Here is a 21937-nt window from a genome sequence, read left to right as displayed (position 1 = left end):
CTCCACCTGCACCACTCGTTTCCTCGTGGCCATGGCAGCGGCAGATCTACTCGCCATCGTCACAGAATTCATTTTGTTTCACGTTAAACAACATTATTTTTTCCCTGGTTTTCTCGGACATAACCCTGTCTGCAGTGTTATTTATGCACTTTCTAGTGCAGCCACGGACTGCTCTGTCTGGTTCACCGTCACTTTCACCTTTGATCGGTTTGTGGCCGTATGTTGCCACAAGCTAAAATCAAAATGTTGCACCGGGCAAAATGCGGCTGCGGTTCCAGCAACATCCGTCCTTCTCCTCTTCCTGAAAAACATTCCCTTCTACTTCGCATATGATCCTCTATCGATCATCGACAGTGTACAACGGGGCTGCTATCAAAAGCCGAGTTATTTCACTGACCCCGGGTGGGTAGGGTTTGATTGGTTAGATATCGTTTTAACTCCGTTGCTGCCGTTCGCATTAATTCTGCTGCTCAACGTTCTGACAGTCAGGCACATTGTAGTGACCAGTCGGGTCCGGAAGGGGCTGAGGGGTCAGAACAAGGGGGAGAAATGCAGTGATCAGGAGAAGGCGAGCAGGTGGAGGTCTGTAGTTTTACTTTTCACCCTGTCCGGCAATTTCATACTCATGTGGCTGACGAATGTTGTATTTTTCTTCTATTACAACGTTAGAGGAACGGCATGGAATGTATCTGAATTTATCCTGAATCGTGTGGGATATTTACTTCGTAATGTCAGCTGCTGCACGAACACATTTATTTATGCGGCGACTCAGACCAAGTTCAGGAAGCAGCTGAAGAGCGCAGTCCAGTCATTTCATTGCTTCGGTTCTTCACTAAACCTGCGCCCTGAGCACATTAACGGTTGGTCGCTCAGACAAGGACTACAGTTTTATAGTTTAGAGTTTTGAAGCAAAAATGTGGTGATCACTTTGCTTAATTACACCACAGGCCTCTGAACAGCCCTCTAGAGAGGGGGAGCAGATATGGAGACAAATCGCGTAGAGTTGTAGAAATAAGAATGTGACATTGGCTGTGGTATTCCCCTCTCCCGGTGTTAACTGGAATCACCTGAATGCGGAATACTCAGAGGGCTCGATTCCTTTGACAGACATTGTTCTAATTGTACAATCATCCCCAAATCTGACTAATAACAAACGAATACTCCCGCCCATAGCCATTCCGTCTCATCCGCGGGGGTGGTTACCAGCTACTACAATCAGCAGAGTTGGTAAGCTATTACACACAAAGCCAGTGGACGACAGTACTCTAACATCAATAGACAGTGTCATCAATTCTGCATTCATAATTCCCGAGGTGAGTGACCATCTACTCACAATTCCCTTGGCGATTTAACCTGTAACTACAATGCCAGAGGTCGTGACCTTTTTCTCTGCAATCCAGCATCTGGGTGACATTTTAACCAGAATCTACGGGGGTATGACTGCCGCACATCCCTCGGGGGACATTACTTACAACCTTGAACAACTCATTTCAATTATATGTTTAAGTATCCGGGACACTGAAGAACCACTCAATGCTCTCTGTGTCTGTAACTTTCTATTCAACTGCCGATTTTCGGGGATTATCCGTATTCTCGTGTTCTGTTTTCAATTCGTTTAGTCGGAATAACAATAAATAGGTTTCCATTCACAATTTTTTTCAAGTTATCTTTCGGTATTATCACAATACAAAAACTGGCATGAGGCTCACCGACTCGGTTTGTCTTGTTCTTCAAGAGTCTACCAGCAATCCTTTCATCATGTGCTCCTGGCTGCCCAAGCGTCCTCCTTCACATTCCATCATCATTAAAAGTTTGGGCAAAATACTTTCCATTGCCGAGTTAGGAGGAAAAACTAGTTAGGAGGAAAAAAGCAGCATACATAAGGTGCAGGCAGCAAGGATCAGAAAGGGCTCAGGAGGAATATAGGGCAGCAAGGAAGGAACACAAGAAGGGGCTGAGGAGAGCAAGAAGGGGACATGAAAAGGCTTTGGCGAGTAGGGTTAAGGAAAATCCCTCGGTTTTTTTTTCACGTACGTGAAGAGCAGAAGGATAACGAGAGTAAAGGTAGGACCGATTAGAGGCAAAGGTGGGATGATATGCCTGGAAGCTGTGGAAGTGGGTGAGCTTCTCAATGAATACTTCTCTTCAGTATTCACCAAGGAGAGGGGCCTTGATGACGCTGAGGACAGTGTTGGTAAGGTTAATGTTCTAGAGCATGTAGATATCAAGAGAGAGGATGTGTTGGAGATGTTGGAAAATATTAGGACTGTTAAGTCCCCGGAGCCTGAAGGGATATTCCCCAGCCTGCTCCGCGAGGTGAGGGAGGAATTGCTGAACAGTTGGCTAGGATTTTTGAGTCCTCTTTTTGTACGGGAATGGTACAGGATTATTGGAGGGTGGCAAATGTTGTCCCCTTATTCAAAAAAGGTACTAAGGATAGTCCAGGCAATTACAGACCGGTGAGCCTTACGTCTGTGGTGGGCAAGCTATTGGAAAGGATTCTAAGAGATAGGATCTATGATCATTTAGAGAATCATGGACTGCTTACGGACAGCCACCATGGATTTGTGAAGGGAAGACCATGACTCACAAGCCTAATGGGGTTCTGTGAGGAGGTGAACAGGAATATTGATGAGGGTAGTGCAGTAGATATGGTCTACATGGATTTCAGTAAGACGTTTGAGAAGGTTCCACGTGGTAGGCTTCTTCAGAAGGTCAGAGGACATGGGATCCAGGGTCGCTTGGCCGAGTGGATTCAGAATTTTCTTGGTGGAGGGAGTACATTCAGATTGGAGGGCTTCAACTAGTGGTGTCCATAAGTGTCGGTTCTGGCACCTCTACTTTTCGTGATATTTATTAATGACGGATGAAATGGTAGAAGGCTGGGTTAGCAAGTTTGCAGATGACACAAAGGTCGGTGGTGTTGTGCATAGTGTGGAGGACTGTAGGAGATTGCAGAGAGTTATTGATAGGATGCAGAGCTGGGCTGAGAAGTGGCAGATGGAGTTCAATCCAGTGAAGTGCGAGGTGTACACTTTGGAAGGACAAACTCCAAGGCGGAGTACAATTTTAATGGCAGGATTCTGCGTAATGTGGAGAAGCAGACGGATCTGGGGGTTCATATCCACAGATCACTGAAAGTTGTCTCACAGCTGGACGGGTAGTTAAGAAAGCTTATGGGATGTTAACTTTCATAAGTCGGGGGATCGAATTTAATAGCCACGAGGTAATGATGCAGATCTACAAAACTCTGGTTAGACCACACTTGGAGTACTTTGTCCAGTTCTGGTCGCCGCATTATAGGAAGGATGTGGAAGCGTTGGAAACGGTGCAGAGGTGATTTACCAGGATACTTCCTGGTTTGGAGATTGTGAATTATGAGGAGAGACTAAGGGAGCTAGGCCTTTACTCGTTGGAAAGAAGAATGAGAGGGGGCATGATATAGGTGTACAAAATATTAAGAGGAATAGTTAGAGTTGACAGCCAGCGCCTCTTTCCCAGGGCACCAATGCTTAATACAAGAGGGTATGGCTTTAAAGTAATGGGTGGGAAGTTCAAGGGAGATGTCGGAGGGAGGGTTTTCATCCAGAGAGTGGTTGGGGCATGGAATGCGCTGCCTGGGGTGGTGGTGAAGGTAGGTACACTGGTAAAGTTCAAGAGACTGTTAGATAAGCATATGGAGGAATTAAAAACATGGGAGATATGTGGGAGGAAGGGGTTATATAGACTGAACAAGATACTGCCTGGATTCGAGGGTATGAGCTACACAGATGGAACAACGTGAATCTTTTTCCCAGGCTCGAAATGACAAATATTAGGACATCCATGTGAGGCTGGAGGAGAAATTTAAAGTAAATGAGCGGGGCAAGTTTTTAGAGGGGTTGTTGCTTGTAACAGGCTGCCAGATGCAGTGGCGAAAGCCGGTACGACAGTGGCGTTTCAGAAGCTTTTAGATAGACGCGTTAATATGTAGGGATGTGTGCTGTCCCAGCAGAAGTTTAATTTGGCGCACTCTGTGGAATGAAGTGCCTGCCCTTCTGCTGTGCTGTTCTATGTTCAGAGCCTGGAGAGAATTCTTGCAATTGGGAAATATCGCTCTGTCTAGAGCAAGTATACTCAGTTCGGACATGAAGTGGGCGATTCTGTGATGGATATTCACCTTCCAGGTCCCGAAAAGGTTTACTGCCATACTCGGCTTTGCAGCACAGCAGAACCACCTGTCCAAAGGTCAAGGAGTGGTTGCTCATTAAGCTAAAATCCTTCTGCGAAAGCAGTAGAAATTTCCAAGGCTCAAGATGTTTGTTTGCTGAGTTAAACTTCTGACCAATATTCCCTGCTCAGTCTCTTTACATAAACAAGAAAACAATGGGATCCACGTTTAGTTAAAAGCTCCAGTCCCCTGGCCAGAAAATGCGGTTTGAAAAAAATCACATGCCAAAATCAGTAGATTTTAGAGATCAGTCAAGGAAGGGGGATGACAGAAGGGGTCACAGAAAGAAGACCGGGAATTCATTCCTCAGCCTTTGGTTTTCGTGACGGACGACATGTTCATCTGCAACCTGCTAGTGGGACTTTTCAGCTTGTACGAATTGTACTTGTGTATGGAAATCCTTTAAGTTACAAGCCGTTTCTAAGAATTACTTATTAGAATTAAATGTGTCTCACTTTTAAAAACTTTTTTAAACGGATTCCTTTCTGGTCGTATCACCTTGGTTAGGGGGAGGGGCCCGCCTCTAGAAATAGTGATTATTGACAGCTGGACCTTTCCGAAGAGACTAAAGTAGTGACGTGAACTAGTCCTTGCAGTTCAGGTTGATACAGTAGAATTTTCCTAGTGAGCTTCCTCGTACATATGCCAGAGAACTTGGTCTTGGCTGAAGTTTAGAGCGTTCGGACGGTACACTCAATATCACACAATACAACCTGTCCAATTGTCACTTCCAGCAGACAATCCCAGTCATTGATTCCACCTGGACTGAATCCATTGCAAAACCATGTCATTCTTTATCAACAAATTCTCAAAATTTCAAGAATGAATTACCCTGAATTTCCAGATGTAATACAAGTCTTAAACTAAAGTCTTTAAATCCCTCTCCACAGTCCTAGTACTACGACCGGGATGGAATTGCCCTTTGCCACTATGTCGAGTTCTTTGGGAAGCAGGGCAATGAGGAACGGGGACAGGCTGAGAAACCGATGGAATTCCAGAATCGCCGTGGAGGCCGGGTCTTGCTGGAGACATGAAGGTCTGCTTCAGTCGTTTTCCCACGGATTAATGGAGCAATTAAAATTATTGGTCAATTTAAACCGATGTTTTTGATGGCCTGATGCGTAGTTATATTGTCTTGTGCTGCTTTGTTCCCTGGTACCATGTAGCCCTGGTTACTTTCTACCTTGTTGCTAATGTTCCACGTAATCTTTGTTTTCAGAGGCCAGAGCAGGATGAGTGGAGCTACGGTCTGGCGGCAATGCAGAGAGCTCTGCAAATGGAGAAAGATGGAAAAGAGAGCCTGCTGGTTCTGCTCGCACTCGCCGCTCAGCGCACTGACCCTCACGTAAGTTGTTTGGGTGAAAATGTACATTCTGTATTTTAAAGGAATGTTGATACCACTCACTTCAGTTCGAAGATCTTTGTCACAGATCTACATTCTTATTGGGATTTGGGGACAAATTTGCATAACACTCTCAGCATCAATGATCATCCTCCGATCACAAATTAAAGATCCCAATGAGGAATTGGGACTTCCGTGACATCTGATCCAGGAGGGACCTGATCTCCCCCTCTTTCCTTCCGGCTGTAACTTCCTGAAGAACCACTACTTGAACGAGCTGGTGAAGATGATCAAGAAACCTGGAAATCCCATCACGGACCTGGAGCGCCTGAGAATGGCCTGGGAGAGTCCCTGTTTGACAAATCCTCCCAAGATTGACGTTCCAGAATCAGCCCAAATGTCATGGAGAATGACAATAGGATTAATCGGTCCTGTTTCCTCTTGTGTTTTGAGATATGGAAAGCTGGAAATAAAACTCTTCTGATCTGTTAAATGAGGTGTACATCAGTTTCAATCAACTATCTGGGTTTCAGATTTGTTCATGGTAGATGTAGACAATACTAACAAGCATTTCTTTCCTCTTTACCTGGATCGTGGTATGGCATTGCAGTCAGCAGCCAATAATGTTAAGATGTCAACCACACTAAGTCATTACATTGGAGAGCGCAGCCTTTTCGTTCAACATGAATGAAGGAAATGAGGTTTCCACAACTCTTGTTGCCATCCTTAATTCGCCTTTCATGTCAAGCTGAGCTCTACGGCTGCCACGCTGAATGCTGGAACTCCTGTCCTGGGCTCAATGGTCCAGGCTTTCACTGGACCAACAACAACTTCCACAAATTCCCCTAACATATGGACAAATACTATATTAGAAATCTACTTCAAGACAGAATTGTTGGTTAAACCTGCAGGTAAATTGCGTGCCCACGGTATTGGGAGAGTAAATCATCTGTGATTCTATCAAAGAAATGACAATTACTCCTCACAAACGAAGCGAAAGTTTTGCAGGTGATATAGAATGAGGCTGTGGCGAAAAGTCGAAAGGGCATTAAGAAAATTTCCCAGGCATCAGTAACTAATCAATGAGAAAACAACCAGCGCTCATGAACACAGGGCAAATGTCCAGAGCTGTGAGATCTGGTGTTACAAACCCTATCTCTATTGTTTCCATTTTCAGCGTAGCAGTCAAATGAGGCAGCATATTGGAGCACATGACTGGAACCTTACTGAGGGGAAAACATAAAACCCCACCGAGTTCCATTTGCATGAGATTTCCTCATGGTCGAAGGGAATTCTTCCTTGAAATTTGTTTCAGGAGGCTGGTGCAAGGTTGGGGGCTGATTTCGCCAAATAAAATTATGAGTGGTGGAGCCAGAGACGATGTTAGAATACGTTTCCCCGCGACTGAGTTATCAACAACGAGAATACATGGATTTAAGGTGAAGGGGTAAACGTTTCAGACGGATCTGAGGAAGCTTTTCGTTCACCTAAAGGGTGATTAGAATCAGGAACGCATTGGCGGAGTGGTAGGTGGGGGAAGATTTCAGATACACCTTGAGGAACACTTCATTCGTCAAGGAATAGAAGGTCCAATCGTTGGTTAATAGGACTATGGAGGATGGATCGCATACACATGGCGGGCCGAAGGGTCTGCGTCTGTATGACTCTGTCAATTTATTGATGTAAGAGAAGAAAGAGCAAGTGAAACACGGAGAGAATAAAATGATCACAGTAATTGAGAGAAGGTTCAGGTAAGAATACAGATTTCGATCTTTCCTGTTGGTAGATTTCTTTCTGCAGTTTAACATTTACAAAATGTTGGCACACAGACCACTTACGCCGCACCACAATACACATCAGGAGGGTGCATTACTGCAGCCAATATTCGTCAGGAAGGAGAGCGGGAGACTCCTTATCCCGGGACCGGAGGTTCAAGTCCTTGACTATGAAACAACACCTTTAAATTGTCTGCACGTTTCTGTGACTGAATCCATCTCCGAGATGCCGGAGCTCTCCATGGAAGGCGTGGCATGATTAAGAAACACATGAAAAAGTGACTCAAACATGTTGAAGGCAAAACTGATCTCATTGGTTGACAGCGAGCTCAGCCCAGTGTTGGTGGAGACAGCAGTTTGCGGCTAATGTTTCGCTGCGGATCCACAGGGATCGGGTCATGTTAGGGTGCGGACATTTCCTCCTCTGTAGAAATTCATTGGGAAAAATGACAATTTGGAACAATCAGGCAATCAGGAGACAACGGGGCTGCGCGTGTGTCCTCGTCATCCTCATGTTCACCCGGAGGTCTGTGACAATCCTTCCAAGGGTCTTAACGTTAACCGCTGATTCTAAAGAGCCACCCAGTGGGCTAAACCTGTGAACTATTGATTGCGAGGCATCTTTGTCGAAAGGTGAATGTATTCTAACTCGTTACTTCATAGTCTGCTGCTGTATTTCTAATGCACAGGAACTCAAGAGGCTGTAGAGAGTAGTGGACACAGCCCGGTCTATCACGAGCACGACCCTCCCCACCATTGACAGCATCTGCAGGAGGCGGCAGATATCATCCCCACCATCCGGGTCTTTCCATCTTCTCGCTGCTGTTGTCAGGCAGGAGGTACAGAAGGTGAGCTCTCACACCACCAGGTTCAGCAGCAGCGACTTTCCTCCAACCATGAGGGTCTTGAACCGACTTGCATAACCCTATATCAGCAATGGAACACCACTGACACCTCCAGCACTGCCATGGGCGGATCTCTGATTGTGCCTTCTTTTTCAATGTCGTTTGATTTTCCCCCACAGTCATTTTCCCCTCCCCAGATGGAAAATTTATGTGTGATTTATATCCTGTGTACTGCCTGTACTATGTACCTGTGATGATGCTGAAAGCAAATTTTTCATTAATGCTGTACCTTACCGTTCTTGCGCACATGATAATAAACTCGACTTGACTTGATGTTTACCGTGGAGGGGCTAGCGCAAGGTCTGTGTGGCAGTCTTTGGTTGGGGTTCAGTTCCTTTCTCTTCCTGCCTCTCTCGTACATTCATTGGGTTACAGACCATGGAACCGGCCCATGACCATGCTGACAATCAGGTGTACCTCTGCACCAATTAGTACGTCCAACCCTCAATATCCCTTGACATCCGGGGTTCCTTTGACCTTCTGAAAACTTTCGCTTTGAGCGACTCCCACTTGTCTGACGTAGACCTCCATGCACTCCGCTGTTCCCAGTCCACATTGGCTGCACCTGTATTAAGATACTGAAATCGCCCTTACCACAATTCATGACTTTAATCCACATAACACCCTCATACTTTTCCTGAAAACATTGACACTGACAGAGTTATGGTAAACTTTTCTCTTTCACTGATACTTCAGTTCCCAGTGACGTTCACTGAGATTAGGTCCAGCATTGCCCCTCCTCCAGTTGGACTATCCACGCAGGATTAAATAAGCTCTCTTGGGCATCATTTTAAAATCTCCTCCCTCTCCACACTTTTCATAACTGAAGTGACTGCAGTTATGATGAGAAGTTGAATACTTTTACTGTCATAGCCCTTTTACTCTTCTCTCCCCAGTGATTTGCTCACATACCTGCATGCCCATCTCTTGCCGGTGGTCAGTGGGCCTATGTATATGTACAAGAATTTGATCGCCTCCTTTTTGTTTACAAGTTCCTCCTATGTGGCCTTATTTGAAGAGCCTTCAAGAAGAATATCCTCCCTGATCACTGCTGTGATGGACCCCTACATCAATATTGCAGTGGCACCTTCGATTTCAGTCCCAACCTATTCCCATCACGCCTGTAACTGTTATACCCTGGAAGAGTGAATGGCAGCCCTGCACTTCTTTCAATTGTGTCTCTATTATTGTGGGAACGTCATGTTAACATGTGCTGATCAACTCCCCGAATTCACCTACGTTACCCGCCAGAGTCCTTGCATTGGAACGGGTGCGACGTGATCTTCCCATCCTCCATGGGCTTTAGCTCGCCCATGACTGCTCTGCCCGTTGGACAGGCTGAGTTTTCCTTTTATATTTGCCTGCACCCATCCTCTCCCAACCGTACATCCGTTCTGTCTCCTATTCTACTGACAGATTAGGGTAAACTCTCCTCAAAGGCACTGGGGAAAACGGCAAGACAAAGACGTGGACCCTTTCTGGTTCAGGTGACAGCCCTCCTTCCTGCAGCGACCCATCAACCATACATTTATCTGACCTCTGCTGCTATTCCTAGACTCACCAGCAAGTGTCATCCTCTTTTAGGTGAAATGAAGCTCCCTGAATTCGGGATCATTAGCACAACATGGACATCCACGGCCAGTAATCGGAGCACGCATTTGCTGGTAAATGGGCGGGAAGGGGTTGGGGCGAGGTTGTTTGGGACATTGTGACCAAGCAGCAGCTCGTCGGTGAGTGAAATGTGTTGAGGGTTTGTTGCAACCGGTGGACGTTGGGGCACAGTGACTCGTATATTGAGCACCGATGGATAGCAGCGTCCCACTACTCCGCCTCCAGAAGAGTTGTGCACGTTATTCTTGGCTGCTGGGCAGAAATTAATGTGCAGTGGCGTCCCAGGTGGCTGAGCTCTGTGCAAGATCTTTACCTCTGGTGGGCATTAGGACCATGCGGCTGCTCTCCAGTTGGCACAGCATCCTGGTCACTGGACAGGCACCAGCTTTCTGCGAACATCTTGCAGTCAGAGCTGGCAGTATGCCCATTAACTGGATACCAGGACCCTGCGGCCGGTCAGCAGGCTTGACTGCGGGACTTCGTCGAGGCGTGGAAATCTCAGCTTCTTTCACCCGGGCACCCACTGATGCGGCGACACGATTCAGAAGGCGAATGAGAAGATCATGCAGCAGTCAACGTGTTTAAAGGTGAACCTCCAGGGTGGCATTTTGGACCAGGCAGCCGCCCGCCCAAGAGACTTGAGCTCAATTTTTCTAAACAATAGCTGCATATTCGGACCCTGTGGACGAGAGATTGTGGCCCTGTGCCCTCTTAGTTCTCGGACACTGGTGGACAGCAGCTGCTGGATACTTGCAGCCTGTTCCACTGCACCGGGTGGATATGAGGACACTTTGCACACAGAGTTGGCAGAGCTGCACCCTCCTGGTTCCCATGCACTGGTAGATATTCGGACCCTGTCAATTTAACCGGCAATGACCCGTGTTCAAAATTTGCGGTAAATGGGGTGGGGTGTGGCGTTGGGGGTGATGGACAGCGGGGCCCCGGCAATGGTGTGAGGGAAATGTGGCGCGGGCAGCAGATGTGGGGACATACCCAGCCCACACTCCTGGCAATGCAGCCGCAGCGCTGGGGCAGAAGGACCCTGCGGCCGCCTGCTCAGATGTACTATGTTCAGAGATGTTCTGACCTGGGACTGAACCCGGGCCTACCCCGCCCCTGCCCCTCTACTCATTCCGCCAACCATCGCCGCCACCCCCACGGCAGAGCTGTCCCCTACCCAGCGCCCTCTCCCTCCGAGCAGTGGAGGCGCCCCCGGCTGCTGCTCCAGTAAACCAGCTCCTTCCCTGACGGACAGATCCAGAACCAATCGGCGATCACTCTCCGCGTCACCACCTGCGCTGGTTTCGCTGCACCAGCTCCGCCTTACGTCGCCCGCCCGGGAGCTCCGCCTCTTCGCATTGCTTCAGGTAACAATCCCGTCCCTCGACTTCCGGGAAGTTGAGGCTCCAGGTCACGTGTCAGGGAGCCTGCGAACGGGGCCGCACGTCACGTCTCAGGGAGCCCACGGGCGGGGCCGCACGTACGTGTCAGGAGCCCACGAGATACGCGCGGAAAACGTTTCAACGGTCGGGGTGAGGGAGCGGGATGATGGCGGAGGGGGTGAGGGTACCGGTCACTTCACCCACCCGGTGGCATCAACACTGAAACCTCCAGTTTCCCTCACTCCCTTCCGCACCCCCTCACCCTCTCCCTCTCACGGCCCCCTCCAGCAATCCCCCTCCCGTATCCCCTTAACCCCGTCACCCTCTCCCACTCCCCTCACCCGCACCCCTTCCCCACTCCTCTCCCCCACATCTACCATCCTCCCCAACCTCCTCCCCCACCCCAACCTTCTCACCCACCCACCTCCCATTTCCCTACCTTCTGCACCCACACACCCTAAGCCCGACCTCCCACTCCCCTTCCCACACCCGCATACCCACCACAGCCTAATGCCCACCCTCACAGCCATGTTCCCCAAGCTAACCTCCACCTCCCCCTCCCCACCTAAACTCCCCCTCCTCCCCATCCTCCTCACCCTCCCCATTCCAAATACACCTTCCCCTCTACCTACCCACTCGACCCTGCTCCTACCGCCTCCACTACCCATTACGCCATCACCATCTCCCCCTCGCAATCCAACCCCTCCCACTCCACCTACCCACTCCCCCTCCCCATTCCAAATACCCTCTCCTCTCCACCTACCCACTCCCCCTCCACCTTCCAAATACCCTCTCCCCTCCACCTACCCACTCCCCCTCCACCTTCCAAATACCCTCTCCCCTCCACCTACCCACTCCCCCTCCACCTTCCAAATACCCTCTCCCCTCCACCTACCCACTCCCCCTCCACCTTCCAAATACCCTCTCCCCTCCACCTACCCACTCCCCCTCCACCTTCCAAATACCCTCTCCCCTCCACCTACCCACTCCCCCTCCACCTTCCAAATACCCTCTCCCCTCCACCTACCCACTCCCCCTCCACCTTCCAAATACCCTCTCCCCTCCACCTACCCACTCCCCCTCCACCTTCCAAATACCCTCTCCCCTCCATCTACCCACTCCCCCTCCACCTTCCAAATACCCTCTCCCCTCCACCTACCCACTCCCCCTCCACCTTCCAAATACCCTCTCCCCTCCACCTACCCACTCCCCCTCCACCTTCCAAATACCCTCTCCCCTCCACCTACCCACTCCCCCTCCACCTTACAAATACCCTCTCCCCTCCACCTACCCACTCCCCCTCCACCTTCCAAATACCCTCAAACCTCCACCTACCCACTCCCCCTCCACCTACCCCTTGCTCTACCCATCCACTACCCGTTACGCCATCGCTCTCTCCCCTCCCCAATCCCCCATTCCCCCTCCCCAATCCTATTCCCCCTCCCCAATCCTCCCGTTGCCCCTCCCCAATTCCCAACACTAATTACCCCTCTTGCATTGCCTTACCGTATCACCCTCCTATTCCCTCTCCCCATTGCCTACTCCCCACCCCCCTCCCAAATCCCTGCTCCCTTTCCCCATCACTCTCTCCCTCTGCCATTCACCCTCCCCATCCCCCAATCCTCCCCATCCCATTCCCCAAACCCCGTCCTGCATCCGCTTAAGCCCATCACCCTCTGCCATTCACCCACTGCATCCCCAACCCCCCCTCCTGCATCACCGACCCCATCCTCCCCTCATAACATTCCTGTATACACAGCCCAGTGTCCACCACTGTCACAGTGTTGGTGTGGAGGGATTTATCCTGTGGACTGTCCTCTCTCACCCTCACTGTCCATTATAGTACTGAGTACACAGTCCAGTGTCCATAATTAGCACAGTGTTAGTGTGTGGTTTTGTCTTGTGGTGATACTTTCTCTAAGTTCCTTTCAGTATTTATTCAGAAGGAGGCTGGATAGAAACAGAAGGGGGACAGGAATGGATAATGTAATGGGGTCAGTTGAAAAGGGGAGGGATCAACTGGCGCAGATGACGAGCACAAGCTGGGTGTGTTTGGTTTGAATGAACTGTTCCTAAGAGGCATCGTCTGTTTCATTCATTATAACTTCCTATCCTAAAATGCAGTCCACTTCCAAAGTTGATCCATTTCTGGTAGTGTAGAGTAAATCCATCTTCCCGTTGAAGACAGTATCCACTGCCCAGCTGTGCCCCTGACTGATGTTGTGCCAGACTGAGAATGATGAACTCTTCACGTCAGAGGCAGAGACGACATCTGATGAAAAGTCACAGGAGAACGCTGGAGATGAAAGAGACTCCAGGTGCTGAAATCTAGAGGAACAAATTGAAACTATTGGAGGAACTCAGCTGGTCTGGCAGTATATGTGAGTAGACATGGACAGTAAATGTTTCGGGTTGAGACCCTTCATCTGGACATTGAACAATAGATGAGACTGAGGTGAGAGAGGGATGTGGGACTGGGGGAGGTGCGCATTTCCTCGTCTTCCTCCCCACTGAGATATTATTGCCGCCCATCCCTCTCCCCTTTATTCTCCTGAATTTAAATTATCCAAACCCGGCTGCCAACTCCCTTTGTTCTAGGTTACCTCCCGAGATCCTTCCACTTCATCGGATAAGAACACAAAATAGGAGCAGGAGTAGGCTGTCCAGCCCTTCAACCCTGTCCTCCCAGTCAATATTATCATGGGGAATCTGCCCCAGCCCTCACCTCCTCTCCTGTACCAGCTCCACATAGCTCTTGATGCCCCAGTCTTTGAAGAGGTAGGGTGGGGGGGGGGTGGTGTGGGGGGGGGGAGCGGGTGAAGAAATGATCTCCTTTCTGCTTAAATATCTCTGGTGATCTAATGTCCACAACTATACAGGGTAGAGGATTCTACACACATACCATCCTCTGTGGAAAGAAACCAGTTTTAAATGACAGGCCGTTTATGTCCCCATGTTCAAGACTCTCTCACGACTGGAAACATCTCACCTGGGCGCTGGCTGTGTGGAGATTGCATGTGGGTTTCCTCCAGGTGCTCCAATTTCCTCAAACATTCCAAAAGTATGTGTGATGAAAGTTTTTTTTAATTGTCTTTTTTAATTGCCTCCCTTGTGTGTAGGTGAGTGGTAGAATGTGTGTGGGAGTTGATGGGAATATGGAGAGAATGGAATGGGTTCAGGTAGAATTAGTTTAAACATGCTGCTTGATGGCCAGCATATGCAGTCAATGGGCTGAAGGGCCGGTTTCCATACTGTTTATCTCTATGACACTATCTGAACATCTACCCTGTCATGCTCCATTGAGGTCCTGTTTGCTTCAATATTTCATTCTTCTAAACTACAAAGAATACAAATTCAGTTGTAGCCATTGCTGACAGGACAACTCCTTCCTCCCAGGAATTAGCTGAATTAATCTCTTCCTAACTTCCTTCAATGAGATTTTTTTTCTTTCTTAAGTAAGGGCACCTGGTATTGTAGATGTGTCTTTGTCCTGTGCAGATATATTTCTAAGTGTCAACCACCTTGCAATAAATGCCAATGTGTCATCAGCTTAATGCCTCATTCACCAGACCCTCGATACCTCTGTACTGAAATCACTTGCAGTCTCTCTGCCATTTGATTCTTCTTTTCTCACGTTTCTTCATTAAACTCCATTTGTCAATTGCTCACCCACTCATTCTCTCTGTATCTGTGTTCGAATATGCTCACTGTAATGTGCCCTCCCACCTGCTGTCTTTTTATCAGTGAACCTGGAAACCCTCCTCCACGTCATCCCTGCAGGTAAAGCTACAGGTGACCCCTGCATAACAATCATTTGTGCACAGAAAATTCACCCTGGCAGAATTCACAAATCACTACCCTAAAATTTGAGAGATGGAATATATTTCATCTCATGGAATTTATGTGGAAAAAAGTAAATAAGTAACCACAAAGTTTATTTATTTGTTTCTTGCTGCATGTGCAGATGGTGCGGTTTCACATGATGGAATATTATAATAGGAACGCAATTTCTATTTATAGGGACGCAACCTCCTCACCCTCTCCCCCCTCCACCTCCATCCCAGTCGCCTGTATTTAAGGTCCAAGAACTGATACTTGCATCACTCCACTAGCGACATCGTTCCAGTCTGAAAAAGACCCAAACAGTCCAACTGCCTGCCTTCCACGTGACAATTAGTCTTCATTAACTACTGTGAACGCTTCTGCACCAAATACCTCACTTGCCATCTTAAAATCTACATCCTTCAAAGGGGGTGTTGTTCTGCCTGAGCACATCATTACGTGGCAAGGGTTCACATAATAAGCTCCTTTAAATCACCCAGGGAAGTTTTTGCTACCTCAATGGTGACATACTTATTCTCCACCTCCCCCCCCCGCCCCTCCCCAGGGATGGGGAGAGTCCGAGACTCCCTGGGCAGAGAGTCCCCAGCAAAGCAGGGCCAGTAGAGGGACCAGCATAGTTTCTGGAGTAAAATGAGGATCACCACCCAACTCCAACAAATGAAGGAGGCATTTATCTCGTCGATATTCTCCCCAACACTCTCACAGCTAAGTGTTCAACATGGGAGAGTTGATCTTCATTCTGTGCATTTTTACTTTCCAATCCTCTCTGTCCATTGTAATTCCAGTGAACACAGCAGGTTTCCCAACATTGGCTCAGTGCTTGTGTAGGAGAGGTTTATCCTCTGGATGGTCCCTCTCTCAAACTTCTGTCCATTTCCACTGCCCCTACCCCCCTTTCTTCACACCACCTTCTGCCCCATCTCATTCAGACACGGTTCTTCTCCTCCTCCCTCACAGATCCATGTACCCTTCTCTGTACCGGCTACAACTCATCCCTCTGCCCACCTCCGTCAGAGTCTTTTCACTACAATCTCAATCATGGCTTTCTGTCCCCTACTTCCAAGACAATTTCAGACCCAATTAGCTTTGCATCCCATGGGCACTTACCTTGTGTACTCCCCTGAGCAAAATCCACACATCTCTTACTTCCCCAATCTTTCAATACTTGATCTCCTTCCTCTTTGGAAACCTCTTGTGAAGTATCCTGAATGATCCACTGAGATAAGAAAGTCTGGAGTTTCACCATACCATGCAGCAAGAAATGGTTTACTTGAACATTATCTGATCTTTCTTCCTTGTTTGTGATTCCCCCACTATTTCAAAGAATACAGATTTAACTTTAGATTATGCTATTATGTCAGTGTGCCATTTTATTTCTTAACTTCTCTTGCTACATCACGCTGTGTGAGCAAAGTTGATAAATTACTTCTTCGCCCATTCCAGTTCCCACTTACATAGTTCATTGCCAAGTTTTGACTGGTATTATCCTGCCAGGGGTTTACCTTTCAAAGGACAAACTGTCAGTATAGTTGCAGTATACACAGCCCAATGTCCAGTACTGAAACTGTGCTGGTATGGCAGTATTTATCTTGCAAACAGTCCCTCTCTTGCCTTTTCTTTCCACTTTCAATCCTCAATATACAATCCAGTGACCAACACCGACCAAATGTTGATTTGGATAGGAATAGTGATTGCAACAGGAAGTGATGGAAACATGGTACGGCTGTGATTGTGTCTGAGTTTGACATTCCTGTGTTTTATGTTCTTTCTAACTCCAGTTTTCATTGAAGATTCAGTAGACTCATTCGTGATCAACCCGGGCCCATTTTTGATACCATGATTTTTAGATGTAGTCGGCATAACAAGAATATGGATTTTTCATTTCAGACACAAATATGTATATTTTGCAATACAAAGAGACAACAACCAAAAAAAAAATGCACGACTGAGTGAGACTATTTGTGGAAACAGGTGCTGCTGGGAAAAGAGAGAGTGAGAAATTCCTTGGCACCAAGAGGGATCAGGCACAATATGTCATGATTTCCATAACCTCTATGGTTTTTGCTCCTCTTTATTTGTGATCCATTCCATCACATGAAGCCTTTGAAATATCTGAGCTCCTGTCCTCCCAAAATAACACACATGTAATTCCTTTACAGCTGGCCCTCGTGCATTAAGCTGCCAAGGCCTCTGTACTGTCTGCGCATTACAGGTCTGTCGTACCAACATCAACGTACAAAGCTGACAAATATTTAGTGTAAAACAAGTGATCCTGTGGCTGTTCCTTTTCCAAACTTCTCTGTTCACGATGGTGCCACCACACAGCCACGTGCCTAACACTGCCACATTTCAGAAGGTTGGTGTGGAGTATAAATATGTCATGTAGCTATTAAGCTCTATGGCATGTTTCTGTGCAAATATATAGAAATAAGCAACATGTAATTATGGGACATTGCAGTTGAAATGGAAACACTTCACTTTAAATTCTGCCTTATTCTGTTCTGTTGTTTGCAACAGCAAGCTTGCAAAGTGATATCAGGACATCCTCCATATCAGGGCTCCAGGCAGCACTGGTGAAAGCTCACCTGTGTAAGAGAGCAATAAATACATACAAACAAGAGAGGGTTGATGAAATGGGGACGGGTCTGTGATTGGTAGGAAAAGAAATAGCATGTGGTGGTGAAAGAGAGAAATACTGAGAAATACAGACAGAGTTTACTCAAACATGGCATTCAGGAAATAAATATGATAATCCTTGTTTCCCAGTTAGCACCAAGTCCTATATCCCCGTCATCTCTGTGTTGATCCCAATCATGATATTCTGATCCTAAATTTTAGTCCATTTCATGGTCTTGACTCTCCCTATCTTTGTAATCCTCTGCATTTTTTAAAAATTCTCCAAGGTATGTGAGTTTCTGAAATCCTTTTCTTTTGATAAACCTAAAATTAATGTCTCCAACATGGTAGTTGTACCTTCAGTTGCCTATGTGTTTTCTGACTGTTACAGATCCAGAGCACAGAGACCAATATACAGTAATGACATATTTCAGTGTATCTTCCTTCGGATATTCCTTTTCCAGTCATCTATGTTCACTGTAGTTCCACAACACAGCTGAGTGCTCAGCACTGCAACATTGCAGGGTTTGGTGTGGAGTATAAAATCTGCCATGAGCTGATTGACGTGCTCCTGTGCAGTGATTTCTATATTATGCATTTGTAGTGATGGGCTACGCACTGAGCTAGAAATAACGACCTCCCCTCGCTGGTGGAGAAGAAGGCCCAGCGCCATTTTGTGGCTGGCCTCTCCGCCAATGCGCGCGCCGTTTTCGGAGTAGGTTATCCTGCGTGGAAGGTGGGTCGCCACATGTTGTTCTTTTTGCAGCCATTACTATTCTAGTAGAGCACTCCGTGGGTTAATTCTGCTCTGTTCTGTCAACATTCTTTATAAACAGGAAATACAAGAACTGAGAACACTTTTCACACCAGGTACACAGGTGAAAGGTTTTGGATGCAAATTGAGCAACATATGTAAATGAGGAGTTACTGGAATGGGAGAGAGAGGAGAACAGACAGGCAGCCAGACAGGTAGAGGCAGAGTATTTCAAGGGCAGTTTAATCTGCTAAACTGAATGACAGTTTTCTGTTAATAAAATTCTTTAGAATTTACTCTTCTGTCATCATTAGAATATTAATAGAACCCTCCCCAGGTTAATTCTGATCTGTTCTGTCATCCTGTTTCCAACAGGAAACACAGAGACTGAGAACAAAGGACTTTCCATATTATTGGTGCGCGTAACATTTGCTAAAGGTCAAAGATGCAAACTGAGCAGTACTTGGAAGCAAGAGAAAGGTTGGCCCAATGTGGCTAGGGAAAAGGAAGGAGGGAGGGAGAGAGAGAGAGAGAGTTTCCATTGCAGTTTGAGCTGTTGGGCAATGGCATTTTTCTGTGCAATATCCTCTCAATAATTTCCTCTTGCGATTCTGGCCATTGCACTGGGCAATTGTGCTGTATGCTGTCATCATGTTTGTGTCAGGAAGCTGAATGAGAACATGATAACTTCCATTTTATGGGCACCAGTAACTGGTCAAATATCACAGTTGGAAACTGAGTAACAAATGGAAATAGATCAAAAAGGGGATGGGTAGAATCAGGAGAGGGAGAGTGAAAGTAACAGAAAAAGAGAGAGACCAGATGGACAGGCAGTGAGAGGCAAACAAAAACTGATCAACAGATTGAATATATAAACATGGGAGGAATTGGAATGGAGACAAAGATGTGATGGGAGGGACTAGAAAATCCAGAGAGAGTGAGACTGTGAAAATGGTGTATCCATTACCGTTTGAGGGAACAGGCACAATTCTCCCTGCGTCCCAATTTGTGCCATCTAATTCACCCATCATCTCTATGTCGGTCTCGGTCATAAAATTTCCATCCTCGTTTAAGATCTCACTCTGGTCTCTCGCACTTCCTATCTGTGTAATCCCCTCCATTACTTTGTATTTTTGGCTGCTTGAACTCTTCTCATTCTAACCTCTGTTATCTACAAATTTAATGGCTTCATAATTGGCAGCTGCACATTCAGCTGCCAAGACCTTCCAAATGCTGTCTGCCAATGTAGAACAGATATCAAAGTGCAGCACGGAGACCAATGTCCAACACCGGCACAGGAAAGGAATTGTAGTGTGGAAGTTTACCTTCCAATCCTCTCTGTTCATTAAGGATCCAGTGTACACAACTTTCTATTCAACACTGACTCTGTACTCATAGAGGAGGGATATATTGTGTAGAACCTAACCTAACTTCCCTCAGCATCTTTTCAAAGGGAGGCCCCTTAACAAGTGGGAACCGAAATAGAAGCTGAATGTACTGGGATTAGGTGGAGAGAGGTGGGAGGAGATGGTGCTATTTTCATACACAGACTGGTTACGGTTGGTTTGAATGGACTGTTCCTGGATGGCCATTTATTTAATTAGCATTTTTTTGCCAATTAAAACTCTGCAGATACTCTGCCAAATGTATCTGTTTTCTGGTATGATATCGGATATAGCCCAGAATGTTCTTTAACACTGCTGTCAGTTAAAGACAGCAGGCAGAGCCGCCTGCCCGATGGTGTCACTGAATAATGTGTTTTTGTAGGAAGCTCACTTAGTGAAAATAATGGATTCTCCATGTCGGAGGCTGACATAACATGTTGAGAAAGGTTGCAGGAGAAAAAGAAGCATCAGATGCAAGCAAGGTTGAGGTAAGAGAGGGAGCTGGGACTGAGAGTGTATGTATTTCATCTGTCCTTATTCCCACTGCTACATTTCAGAAGGTCGGTGTGTCGCATTTCAGCTGAATGGCATGTTTCTGTGCAAACACATTTAAATAAGTAACATGTAATTATGGGGCATTGCAGTTGAAATAGAAACATTTCACTGAAAAATTCTGCCTTATTCTGTTCAGTTATTTGTAACAGCAGTTTAGCAAAGTGACAACAAGATCTCCTTCGTGTCAGTGCCACAGGTAACATTGGTGAAAGGTAACATATGTACATAAGAACAAGAGGGGGTTTATAAGAATGGGGACGGATGTGTAATTGGTAGGAAAAGAAATAGCATGGGGTGGTGAAAGAGAGAAATAAATAAACAGAGTTTCCTCAAACATGGCAATTTGAGGAAATAAATATGATCATCCTTGTTTACCAGTTAGCACGAAGTCCGATATCCCCATCATATCTGTGTTGATCTCAATCATGATATTCTCATCCTGAATTTTGTCCACTTTTGGGTCTTCATTGTCCCCATTTTTGTAATTCCCTCCATATTTTTATTATTATTGGTGTTGGTCTATTATTGTCACTTGTACCGACGTACAGTGAAAAACTTTTCTGGCATACCGATCTTACAGGTCAATTCATTACACAGTGCAGACACATTGGGTTAGTACATAATGCATTGATTAGTACAGGTAAAAACAAGAACAGTACAGAGTAAAGTGTCACAGATACAGAGAAAGTGCAGTGCAATTTTTGCAAAGTCATAACAAGGTACATTGTGGGGTCATAGTCCAAAGCATGTGAGTTTCTCAAGTTCTTTTTTTTCATAAAGCGGAAACTAATGGCTCCAACATTGCAGTGGTGCCTTTATTTTGCCAAGGCCCCATGTGTTGTCTGCCTGCTATGCTACCAGAGCACAGAGGCCAATATTCAGTACTGACACATTTTAGTGTGTAAGTAATAGTTTGGATATTCCTTTTCCAGTCATCTATGTTCATGTAGTTCCAAAACAGAGCTGAATTCGCAGCACTGCCACGTTGCAGGTTTGGTATGGAGTATAAAATCTGCCATGAGCTGAACGACATTCTCCTGCGCAGTGATTTTAATATTTTGCGTTGTTATTTATGCAGCCATTTCAAGTCTAATAGAAGCACTTCATGTGTTAAATCTACACTCTTCTGTCAAGCTTTTTTTTAACAGGAAACAAATGAACTGAGAACGAAGGACTATTCACACCAGGTACACAGGTGAAAGATCTTGGATGCAAATTCAGCAACCGATGGAAGTGAGGGATTAGTGGAATGGCGAGAGAACCATAGAACCATACAGCACAAAACAGGCCCTTCGGCCCACCATGTTGTGCCGTCCATCAAACCACCCTCACACTATCTAACCCTTTCGTCCTCCATATCCCTCTATCTCACATTCCTCCATATGCCTATCCAACAAACTCTTGAACCTGTCCAATGTATCTGCCTCCACCGCCACCCCAGACAGTGCATTCCATGCACCAACCACTCTTTGGGTGAAAAACCTCCCCCTGACATCTCCCCTGAACCTCCCACCTATAACCTTAAATCCATGCCCTCTTGCCTTGAGCATTAGTGCCCT

The sequence above is a fragment of the Pristis pectinata genome, chromosome 38, assembly GCF_009764475.1.
Source record: "Pristis pectinata isolate sPriPec2 chromosome 38, sPriPec2.1.pri, whole genome shotgun sequence".
NCBI classification, from domain to species: domain Eukaryota; kingdom Metazoa; phylum Chordata; class Chondrichthyes; order Rhinopristiformes; family Pristidae; genus Pristis; species Pristis pectinata.
Note: the sequence above shows the minus strand (reverse complement) of the source record.